This window comes from Nicotiana attenuata, unplaced genomic scaffold (assembly GCF_001879085.1).
Source record: "Nicotiana attenuata strain UT unplaced genomic scaffold, NIATTr2, whole genome shotgun sequence".
NCBI classification, from domain to species: domain Eukaryota; kingdom Viridiplantae; phylum Streptophyta; class Magnoliopsida; order Solanales; family Solanaceae; genus Nicotiana; species Nicotiana attenuata.
Genome location: NW_017673020.1, coordinates 130,446 through 142,485, shown reverse-complemented (window position 1 = coordinate 142,485; position 12,040 = coordinate 130,446).

The following is a 12,040-nucleotide window of genomic DNA, read 5'->3' as shown; positions in this document are numbered from 1 at the left end:
CTGAAGATTCTTTTCCTTTGCCTAATATCGATCGCATGATCGATGCCACGACTGGCACGAGACCCTCAACTTTCTTGATGCCTACTCCGGGTACAACCAAATACAAATGAACCCGGAGGACCAGAATATTACAGAGCCAAGAGCATTATAAGTTTGTTTGTTTAACTACTCAAGGATTAATAAAGATAAAATGAAACAAAATGTACGTGAGTAAAACGACAAACAAAACAGAACAGGAAATTTATTCTATCTTGGGGTAGCAGAAGACTTACAAGGACGCTCTTTGGATGATTTCGTCATAAACAATGTTGTATGTACAATAATCATCATGGTTGGACAGTGTGGACGGTCGGATCAGTACTTTGACACAATTTGAACTCTTTGCTCTCAATAAGGCAACATAAAGTTGACCGTGTGAAAAAATAGGTTCTCGCAAATATATTCCGACGAAATGCAGAGTTTGACCTTGCGCTTTATTTATAGTCATAGCATGGCGTAATCTTACTGGGAATTGTGTTCTCTTAAATTGAACTAGCATTCTTTCGTCCTGTGATGATAATAATGGTATTCTTGGGATAAATATGTGTTTATTTTTAAAATCGCCTGTCGCGATCTTAGCAATGATAACTTGTGTCTTAATATCACAACATATCAATCGTGTACCATTGCATAAACCTTCATACAGATTCAAATTACGCTGCAATATAATGGGACAATTCTCCTTTAGTGTTAATTTGTAAGGAGGTAAACCAACAAGATTTACATTGTGTAATAGGTCTTCAAACTGACTTTGATCATTAGGCTCAACGGTTTCGTCAAAGCCACCAAATGTAGTTGCCTTTTCTGGAAATTTTGCTATAAGAATATCGTTGATTTCATTCACAATTTTTTTTTTCGTCGTCAGAACAATGCGAGAATCTGCAAAAGAAAAAAGTATTAGAGGAGCATGTGTGTACATTTGAGAATGTCATAGCGAATAAATGGTCCACAGATTCTTCTTCAGTTGTAAAAGGAATAATCATAGAATCTGGAAGTTCAATCTTGTTATTAATGTTCTTGGTGTCTCATTTGGAAATGTTTTATTTTTAGTTTCTATACTTTTAGAAAATCTTAGTGTGCGATTTTCTTCCCAGATTGATAACATATGTGAATCTTGATTGCATTGAGCTATACCAATATTAGACCTTTTCAGTTTGGCATCACCATTTGATTTTCATATAAAGGTTAAGTTAAGGAAACTAAAAGCTGCAACGTTGTATCGAGAAGTGAAGAAGTCGTTAAAATTGGTGATAAGACTTTTATAGTCATATGCAGTAGGATTAACGTTTGAGTTCGGATGATTTTCAAATATTCATACATTCAGCTTGATTCTATTTTCCACCATTTGGACTGTCATTGCCTTAGTGTTCTTATCCATTCAGTAAAAGCAAATCACAACTCATCCTTTGATCAAGCTTTTCAATTCAGTAAGATTTGCTAGATCTTTTTATGTCATAGTTTTACTGCAGAATATTAGAAAATGGAAGTGTTAGCTTCCTTTTCTGCTTTTCCTTTTTGATAAGTAATATGGGAGTGCTATAAGAATATCGTTGATTTCATTCACAAAATCATTTTTCGTCGTCAGAACAACGTGAGAATCTGCAAAAAAAGATTAGAGGAGCACGTGTGTACATTTGAGAATGTCATAGCGAATAAATGGTCCAGAGATTCTTCTTCAGCAGTAGAAGGAATAATCATAGAATCTGGAAGTTTAATTTTGTTATTAATGTTGACCCTCTCTTGTCTATTTCCAATTCTCATAAGGTAATCACAAAAAAAAAAGATCTGTTTTTGCCCTCATATTTTCAAACAATTGCAATTTTTCAAGCTCGTCCCAAATGGTAGAATATAGCAAACTTTCACTAATAAAATCTTCTTCTTTTTTTCGTTTCAAACAACTGGAAGAGTTTGTCTAAAGTCACCTCCAAAAATAACTACTTTTCCCCCAAATAGAATATTTGTATCCATAACATCTTTTAAGAGCAAGTCAAAAATATCAAGCATTCTTTTTTTAGCCATAAATACTTCATCCCATACAATTAATTTTGCATCACGAATCAGACATGCAGTTGAACTTTGTTTGCTGATGTTAAAGATGAAATTTACATCAATGTCTATAGGTATTTTAAAATATGAATGTGCAGTTCGCCCACCTGGAAGAATTGAAGCAGCAACGCCGGAAGTAGCAGTTGCTAGAGCTATGTATCCTTTACTACGTACAGTTGCTAATAAAGCACGGTATAAGAAAGTTTTTCCAGTTTCTCCAGGGCCATCAATAAAAAAAGCTTCTGGTTTCTTGGAAAATACTCGGTCAATAATCACATTGTGTGCTTTCAATTGTTTTGTGTTCAATTTTTTATGTAACAGTACATCCTCTTCACTAACCGTGATGATTCTTTCAAATAATACCTCCTTTGCTTCTTTTTCCAATATAGATGGTCGAACTGTTTCTGGGATAAGCGCTATTCATTTACATTATGACCCATAGAAATAAAAAAAATCATTAATCTAATTTAAAACTTGATATTGAATATCTTTTCTTTCAACATTAGGTAACACTCTATAATCTTCTGACATTAACTCTTCAAATTGTTTTCATATTTCTTTTAGATTGGCTGGATTGCAATACACCAGTAATGTAGCAAATAAACGCCTTAAACTATATGGCATTTGATAACTTGCTGCCTCTGACATGCAATCAATTAAACTGTTATCACAGTGTAATAGTCCATTTTTTCTGCGGATTCTCTAAAAGTATTATAATGTTCCCCATTTATAGTTCGTAGATCTTTATATGATTTCGGTCCCCTCACATTCAACAATAGTAGTCTCAAATAATATCGTTCTCCTTCAGTTGGGTGACACGATACCATATGACCAACGACGCAACGTTGTTGTCGCTGTATTCGTGTTTTGTCTGTTACTTCTGTTCATCTGAAAAATTCTGCCAACTTTGTTTTCTTAATCAATTGATTATTAACGATTGTGTTTATATCTATATTGCCTTTAAAAGAAACAAATTGTTATTTAGCTAAAGATGATAAACGCTTGGATATATCTCACTAATAGAGAAACCAAATAAACACCATGCAGCCTCAGGTGGTGATACCCATCTAGCAGATTGATAATCTTTTATTTCAGCTGTTTCTTTGTTTGTATCATTATCATGTACATAAAATGCAATTTTGTCATCTAAGGGGATAACAACTATCGAATAACCAAGTATAGGGGGTAATTAAGACCACAAATAGTTCAAGGATGTAACTAATAATACGTGCCAAGTTTAGGGGGGTTTTAAGGTATTTTGCCTAAAAATAAGGCTTCTTCCAAAAAGCATAGTGTAACGACCCGGCCGGTCGTTTTTGGAATTTACGTCCCGATCCCCTATTAACTATTTTCCCCAAGTTTATTTTTGCTATTTTGACTTGCCGAGATGTTCGGTTTTGAGTTTCGGAGAGTTTTGGGACACTTAGTCCCTAAATGAGAGCTTAAGTGCTGGAAAATTTACCATAGTCAGAACAGTATGAAGACGGCCTCGGAATGGAAATCCGATGGTTCCGTTAGCTTCGTTAGGTGATTTCGAGTTTAGGGACATGGTCGGATTGTGTTTTGGAGGTCTGTAGCTAATTTAGGCTTGAAATGCCGAAGGTTGAATTTTGGAAGTTTCCGGTTCGATAGTGAGATTTTGATCCGAGGGTCGGACTGGAATTCCAAGAGTTGCAGTAGTTCCGTTATGTCATTTGGGATGTGCGTGCAAAGTTTAAGGTCATTCGGACGAGGTTTGGTAGACTTTTTGATCGAAAATGTGTTTTTAGAGTTTTTAAAATTCTTAAGGTTAAATCCGATGAAAAATAGGTGTTTTGATGTTGTTTTGAGCGTTCCGAAGGTTGGAACAAGTTTGAATGAGGTTTTAGGATATGTTGGTGCCTTTGGTTGAGGTCCCGGGGGCCTCGGGCATGTTTCGGATGCTCAACGGGTCATTTTTAGAACTTATTGAATTGCAGAAAAACTGTCAGCTGGTATCCTTCTTCGCGTTCGCGTCTTCTCCTCCGCGTTTGCGAAGAGCAATTTTGGAGGAGGAACTTGTTGTTCTTCGCGTTCGCGTTAAGCCTACCGCGTTCACGATGGTTTTACTTTTTCCTTCTTCGCGTTCGCATCCAACCCCTCGCGTTCGCGTAGTAGAATTTGGCGCTGAGGGGCTGTGGCTATTTTCTTCTCCACGTTCACGACCCAGCCTCCGCGTTCGCGAAAGCCCCTGCTCTTTACCCTCCGCGTTCGCGACCCTTATCTCGCGTTCGCGATGGCCTTTTTCTTGGCAGCTTCAATTCCTTCTTCGCGAACGCGATTGTCCTTCCGCGTTCGCGATGCACAAATTACCTAGGAAGATTATTAAAAATACCAAATCGAGGGTTTAAGCTTATTTTCAAAATTTTGAATTTGGGAGCTCGGGAGGGGCGATTTTTGAAGACTTTTGCACCTGGGCAACTTGGGTAAGTGATCTTTACCCAACTTAGATCAATTTCCATGATTCCAAACTTGAATCTAGCCCTTAAATTTCGAATTTGTTGGAAAAATTTGGGAAAAATTGGATAAACTTCATAGGCCGAATTATTGGATTTTGATTGGGTTGTTGGCATCCGATTTGAGAGATTTTTATATAAATAGACTCGTGTGAGTGTGAGGATTCTGGCAATATAAATTTCACCCGATTCCGAGACGTGAGCCCGAGGGGCATTTTGGTCATTTTACATCATTTCGCGTATTAGCTTAGAATTTAATTGTAGATTCAGCTTCTTGAAGTATTATTTACATTATGAAATGGAATTGAATAGATTTGGGCCATTTGGAGTCGGATACTCGTGGCAAGAGCGTGGTTTCTAGTTGATTTTGAGCCTTATTCGAGGTAAGTGGCTTGTCTAACTTGTGTGGGGGACCTCTCCCCTTAGGATTGATATTGTGGTAATTGAAATGCCTCGTACGTGAGGTGACGAGCGCGTACTTGAGCTAATTGTTGAAAAATCCGGTTTTCTTTAAGTATTTCAATTGAGTTCCTTCTCCTATTTCATGTTACTTGCGTATTTAGTATGTTGTTAGTTTAGAAAAGTATGTTTAGTAGACATAATTGCCTATTTGCTCAATTTGCCTTAATTGCATTACGTGAAGCATGTTAGGCTAGACTTATCTGTTACTTAGTACGAAATCTAGCATTTGTTGAGTACTTCTTGTGTTGCTGCCATGTGTTTTTAATTTGGGACTACGGGACGACATCCCGGGAGATCCCCTGTAAGTACTTATGATTTGGACTGAGGTGCGGGATACCAAGAGATCCCCGACACGTATATTGAGGATACTAAAAGATCCACGGGATACCAAGAGATCCCTAGTATATTTTTGTGGATACCAAGAGATCCTCGGGATTTCCTTGTAGTTTGCCTTTATCTTTGTTTCGGTTATTGCACTCTATGAGTGGTATTTCCTTGTAGTTTGCCTTTATCTCTCTTTCCGTTATTGCACTCTTATTATACTGTGTAGATCCTTATTATAGACTCTCAGTTTTACTGCTTATTTACCCTGTCATTTCATTATATATATATACTTATCTCAGTAGGGCTCTGACCTTCCTCGTCACTACCCGACCGAGGTTAGGCTTGGCACTTACTGAGTATCGCTGTGGTGTACTCATGCCCATTCTGCGCATGTTTTTCATGTGCAGATCCAGGTACTTCTGCACAGGCTTACCATCCTTGAGGCAGGGAGAGCTTTTGGAGACTTCGAGGTACATCTGCCGCGTCCGCAAACCGAAGAGTCTCCATCTTTATTCTATCTTGTAGTATTAGCCCTTCTATCATACTGTTGATGTAGACATTCCGGAGTTAGAGCATTTTACTATATTTCTCTCAGCTTGTGTTCCTGTGAGTTTTCGGGTTTTGGGATAGTGATGTAGAAGTTTGAGATATTGTGCTATATTTGCCGAGCGACATTCTATATACCGTTCCTTTTAGTTATTCCGGTTTTTTTTTTGGAATTATACTTCCGCAAGTTTCGATTTGTTTTCCGCACTTGTTAGGCTTACCTAGTCGTAGAGACTAGGTGTCATCACGACAGTTCACGGAGGGCGAACTTGGGTCGTGTCACATAGGAGGGTCAAACATCTAATATTTTTGTCTGAATTCTGATGATATTTCTTTTTTTAATATAATTTGAATATTTAAAAGTTACATAAAATCGACTACTAATAAAATTTTCAATGGTAATTAAAAACACTTTAAAAGATATTTCCGAAATTAAAAGTCGATAACAACAAATCCAATGTATTCTTACAAGTGAGGTCTAGGGAGGGTAATATGTATACAAACTTTTAAAGAATACAAAGACATTGTTTCCGGTAAACAGTGCGAAATCATTTTCGAGTTCACAACCAAAAAAACTAGCTAGCCAACAGAACTTTTTGTTTCTTTTCCCCCCTTTATTTGTTATTGAATATATAGTTTATTACCACAGCGTATATGATCTATATGAAGCATACATAAAGTATTGCGACAAAAAATCTTGGTCATGATCAGAACTTAGAAACAGGATTGGTCAATAATATCATACGTAGTGAACAACTACTATTATAGGCCTCAATATAATCGGACCTAAATTAGGTCTAATTATAGGAATTTTTATTGTTTTATCACTTTATTAATCTCTGTATTAATATATGAGGATATATCATAAATTGAGCCATAATTAACCGTCCGTCTTTATTCAAGCTTAAGATCAGTAATGTGAATAAGCTAATCAGAGGCGGATCCACGATTTAAAGTTTATGGGTTCGGAAATTTATTAAATTTAAGTTATTGAGTTCTAAATTAATAAATTATACATATTCGATAAATTTCTTAAAACAAATATATAGTTTGGACAAAAGCTATTGGGTTCAGCCGAACTCGTAGGTCGTGTTCCAGCTCCGCCCCTGAAGCTAACACAAGAGAATTTCATAGGTTATGAACTAATTATTAAATTAAAAAATGTTAAGAAAGGTCATAATCAGGCAAAGAAAGGGAGCTAAAGTTAAGAAATGTTTTCTAAAGCATGTGCCAAACAAGCTGACCTTTGTCTCTTACCCCAAACACATAGCCCACCAGCCACAAGAACGATATGATATTTCTTTGTCATTCTCTATGTCTAGACACGTAGTGTAATGGTGGTTAAGGAGTAGGAAATACGCTTCTGTCTCACTAATTGTAGCAACCCACAATGCCAACGTCTTATCAATTTATCATCCTTTCGTGTATTTTTAAAATTTTTCTTCATTCAGTGTTGGATGTTTGTATTGGGGTTTGATTAAATCTGACTTCGTTCTCTCATTGAAAAGTGAAACGTTCCCTAACAAAAGCGATTTCATCCTCAAGGCTCAAACTCGAACCTCCGATTAATAATAAAAGCGTACTTACCACTTTTTTGTTGTGCCGGGTAGTCTAGGACTCAAAAACATGCTTTACTTGCCGTACTTGTAACTTTAATAACCATTTAAAAGGCTTAAATCATATCGAACTTGGTAAATAAATTTCTAAAGGGCTAAACATCACTTTCTTGACGGTTAAAAGATAAGTCTTCATTTCCTTGGATAATTGTTTCCCGATGAAGTCTTGATTGACTGTTTGAATGTGTGTATCTATGTGTACCTACGTCGCATATATGATTCGCGAGCGGGGTAATTCTTTTATTTATATTTGACCGCGTCGCATGTATTATTGCGAGTGGGGTGATAGATGCATCTATGGTTTGCGCCAATCGATCCTCTGGCAGTGCACATTTTATTATTATTTTGGATCGGGCCAACGACCTCGGCATGATTTACGCATGCTTGTATTGTTTGCCTTGAAATTTATAAACAATGATATTGCGTCCCTGGCCTGAGATAAATTATATTTGATGAAATATGAATTTTGGAAATCTCTTATTATTAAAAGAGTTGTTTACCTGCTTCATGCTTATTGAGTTTGAAATCCCCTTATAAAATCCATGTTTCTACACGTTTTGGTATATTATTATTGGATCTATTTTCGCTATGTCGTTCTTACTGTATTATTTGGATTTCTGCCCTTGTGATTATATCATAGCTGTTGACGGAGGCTAGAGTTTGATTTATCCAAATACTTGTATGTCCTTTTCCTAATTTCTCTATTTCTAGCCCCCTTTTATTTTGCTCCTTTTCCTCCTCGATTTTTGTTGATTAACAATTCATAAAATTTCCGTTCTTGATAAAAAATCAAGCTTTTCACACTTTCTCTGAATACCCATTAAGAGTTTCAGAATTTCAAACTAATTGGGATCAAGACTTACTTGCTTAAAATAGTCTTAAGGCTAGTCCATATTGATTGAGACCGAGTAAAATCTTACCTTTACAAAGCAGCGTCTTGAAATGGGTGTTTGTTTGAAATATACTTTAGAAGCTAAAAATAGTAAAATTATTTTACTGTTTCAGCTTATGAGTTATTTACTGCAGTAATTTAGTTTGAATTTGAAATAATTTTGAACTACTCTTTAGGAGTGAACTAGTCTCTACGAGTATGTTATTTTCAGCAGATTTTGTGCTGATTTTTAGGTCTTTTTAAGTTAGTATTTCTCTTATAAATTGTAGTCCAAATGCAGTAAAATAATATAGAATTTTTAACTTCCTTTTACATCTATTCTAGTATACTCTTTTTATTTTCCTGTCATCTTCCCCTGTTATTTTCCTTAATTTCTTTTATCAAGAACCAACAATTGGTATCAAGAGCCATTTCTTAAGGGACCTGAGTAAATCTTTTCTTGAGTGAGATGGAGACTGAAACGAGTTTTTCTCAATTGGATCCTCCTGTCTTTGATCGTGAAAATTACCAATTGTGGGCAGTGAGAATGGAGACTTACTTGGAGGCTTTAGATCTTTGGGAGGTCGTGGAAGAGGATTATGATGTTCTTCCGCTGCCTAACAATCCCACGGTGGCCCGGATCAAGAGTCACAAGGAAAAGAAAACCAGGAAATCAAAGGCGAAAACAACTTTATTTGTTGGTGTGTCTTCTACAATTTTCATGAGAGTTATGGCTCTCAAATCAGCAAAAGAAATCTGGGATTATCTGAAGGGAGAATATACAGGAGATGAAAGAATTCGAGGCATGAAGGTGCTGAATTTAATATGGGAATTCGAGTTGCAGAAAATGAAAGAATATGAGACCGTTAAAGAATACTCAGATCGGTTGCTTGGCATTGTTAACAAGGTAAGGTTGTTTGAAACAAAATTGAAAGATGTGAAAAAATTCTTGTTACGGTGCCTGCAGAAAAATATGAAGTATCCATAACTACCTTGGAAAATCCAAAGGATCTATCCAAGATTACCTTAGCAGAATTGTCAAATACATTGCAGGCACAAGAGCAAAGGAGGCTTATGAGGCAAGATGGTATGGTTGAAGGAGCCTTGACAGCCACCACAGAACTCAAAGCAAGGGTAATAATGCAAAAAAAATTACCCACCTTGTCAGCACTGTGGCAAAAAAGGTCATCCGCCGTTCAAATGATGGAAGAGTCAGATGCAAAGTGCAAAATTTGCAACGAACTTGGTCATGAAGCTGTAATTTGCAAAGGCTAATATCAAAAACGTGAAGCAGATGCCCAAGTCGCAAATGAAGAAGAAGAAGAAGATCACTTGTTTGTGGCAACTATTCTTTAATCAAGAAATCTGACTTTTAGTTGATTGATAGTGGTTGTACAAACTGCATGACATATGACAGAAATCTTTTCAAAGAGTTCACGTCTATGGAAAATTAAAAAGTCAGAATTGGGAATGGTGATTATATTCTTGCTAAGGGAAAAGGAACTGTTGCAATCCCAACAAGTCAGGTACTAAGAAATTTTTTCAGATGTTCTTTATGTTCCTGATATTGATCAAAATTTATCAAGTGTTGGACAACTAATGAAAAAAGGATTTAAAGTATCCTTTGAAGATAAATATTGTTTCATTTATGATGCAACTGGACTTGAGATTTTAAGGGTTAAATGAAAGGTAAAAACTTCTCATTTGATCCAACCGAAGAGGAAGAATGGAGCCAAAAGAATCTACAAAGTGTAGATAATCATCCAAAAGAGGACATACGTGAAAATGAGGCAAAGAAGTTGTCAGTATTTCAAAAAAACAAAATTTGGAAGAAAGTTGACAAGCCTCAAGACAAAATGCAAATGTGGAAGAAAGTTGACAAGCCTCAAGGCAAAATGCAAATGAAGCCGAAAAAAGAGCCAACTTATTTCATTGACAATCATGAGATGCAGCAAAATAGAAAATTGAACTCAATTTACTGCAAGTCCAAAAATCAGTTGGCAGATTTACGTATAAAGTCTCTTCCAGTTAAAGGTTTACAAGGCATAAATTCAGAATTTGCAGCTTCAAAAGCAAAGAGGAGTTAGAAATATACTTTAGAAGCTGAAAATAGTAAAATTATTTTACTATTTCAGTGTTATTTACTGTAGTAATTTAGTTTGAATTTGAAATAATTTTGAACTAGTCTTTAGGAGTGAACTAGTCTCTAGGAGTTTGTTATTTTTAGCAGATTTTGTGCTGATTTTTAGGTCTTTTAAGTTAGTATTTCTCTTATAAATTATAGTCCAAATGCAGTAAAATAATACATTATTTTCAGCTTCAGTTCCTTTTACATCTATTCCGGTATACTCTTTTCGGTTTCCTGCCATCTTCCCCTGTTATTTCCCTTAATTTTTTTTTATCAAGAACCAAGTGTTTTCGATTTCGGATGTTTCGTTACAATCTCTTAAGGCTTGAGAAATTCCTAGAGATTTAAATGGGCTTCGGCGTGATTACAAATAGCTAAACAGAGGGATTTTCTCTGTTTTGAGAGGTTATTTTCGATTTCGAATGCTTCGTTACAATCTCTTAAGGCTTGAGGAAATTCTTGGAGATTTAAATGGGCTTCGACGTGATTACAAAGAGCTAAACAAAGGGATTTTCTCTGTTTTGAGAGTTTATTTGAATCAAGATTTTTGTGGTTGTTTTGGTTCTATTGTTGGAACTATTTGAATGAGATGGAAATGTAATTACCGGCTCTATTTTGCCGAGGAAAGTATTTTTGTATGAGAAACAGAATTTGCATATGTATGACTAAAAGCATTTGCATATGTTGTCTTGATTTGCTATGCTAATTGCACTTTAGATTTTGTCGTAATATTAATTTTGTTATTTTTCTCTATCTTTTAATTCCAACGAATTAAAATTTCGTTGTTGATGTTATTGTTTTCTATAGTTCCTAATTTGTATTTTTGCTTTGGTAACGTTCCTATCGCATCAGGTAATCTGAGTTCGTGAAAATAAATTTATATTGAGTTTCATCAAGTGTTTTCTATTTAATGAAATTTTTACTGTAGGTCTTGCACCAGCGCATATTTGGGAGCGGCAAATTTGAATATCGATGGACTCTAGACAAACAAACAAGTCCGCTCGCTGGTAAAAAATGTCTAGATCGGAAAGTTAGTAAAAGCTCAACCTTGAGAACAATATGTTAGAAAATATGATGCATTTGAGTACGTATTTACTCAATACTTAACATACTAAAATGTATGTGACTGTATAAAACAGGTCCACAGCCTAACAAGACTAACGGAACACTTAATTATTGAATATTTAATATTTTGACTTTCATAAACTGCTCATAGCCTAAGCAGATTAGCATTCATTTCAATGAACTAAAAGTCATAGATGCAAACAGTAAACCTGTTTCCATGGCAGTATATAACACAAGGAAGAGGAGCACCATCAGGAAATGATGATGGAGTATAATGACTGCATTGCAAGGTATGCCCTCTTTCATTCTTAAGCTGCAAAAAAAAAAAAAAAAAAAAAAAAAAAAATCTCTGTACCTATCGATTAGTGATTTTTACAGAGATAAGCAAGGCATAGATTGGTCTCGTGAACCGGCATACAATGACAAGGCACAAACTGATCCCTTTGATGCTGTTTTCATTCCGAAACAA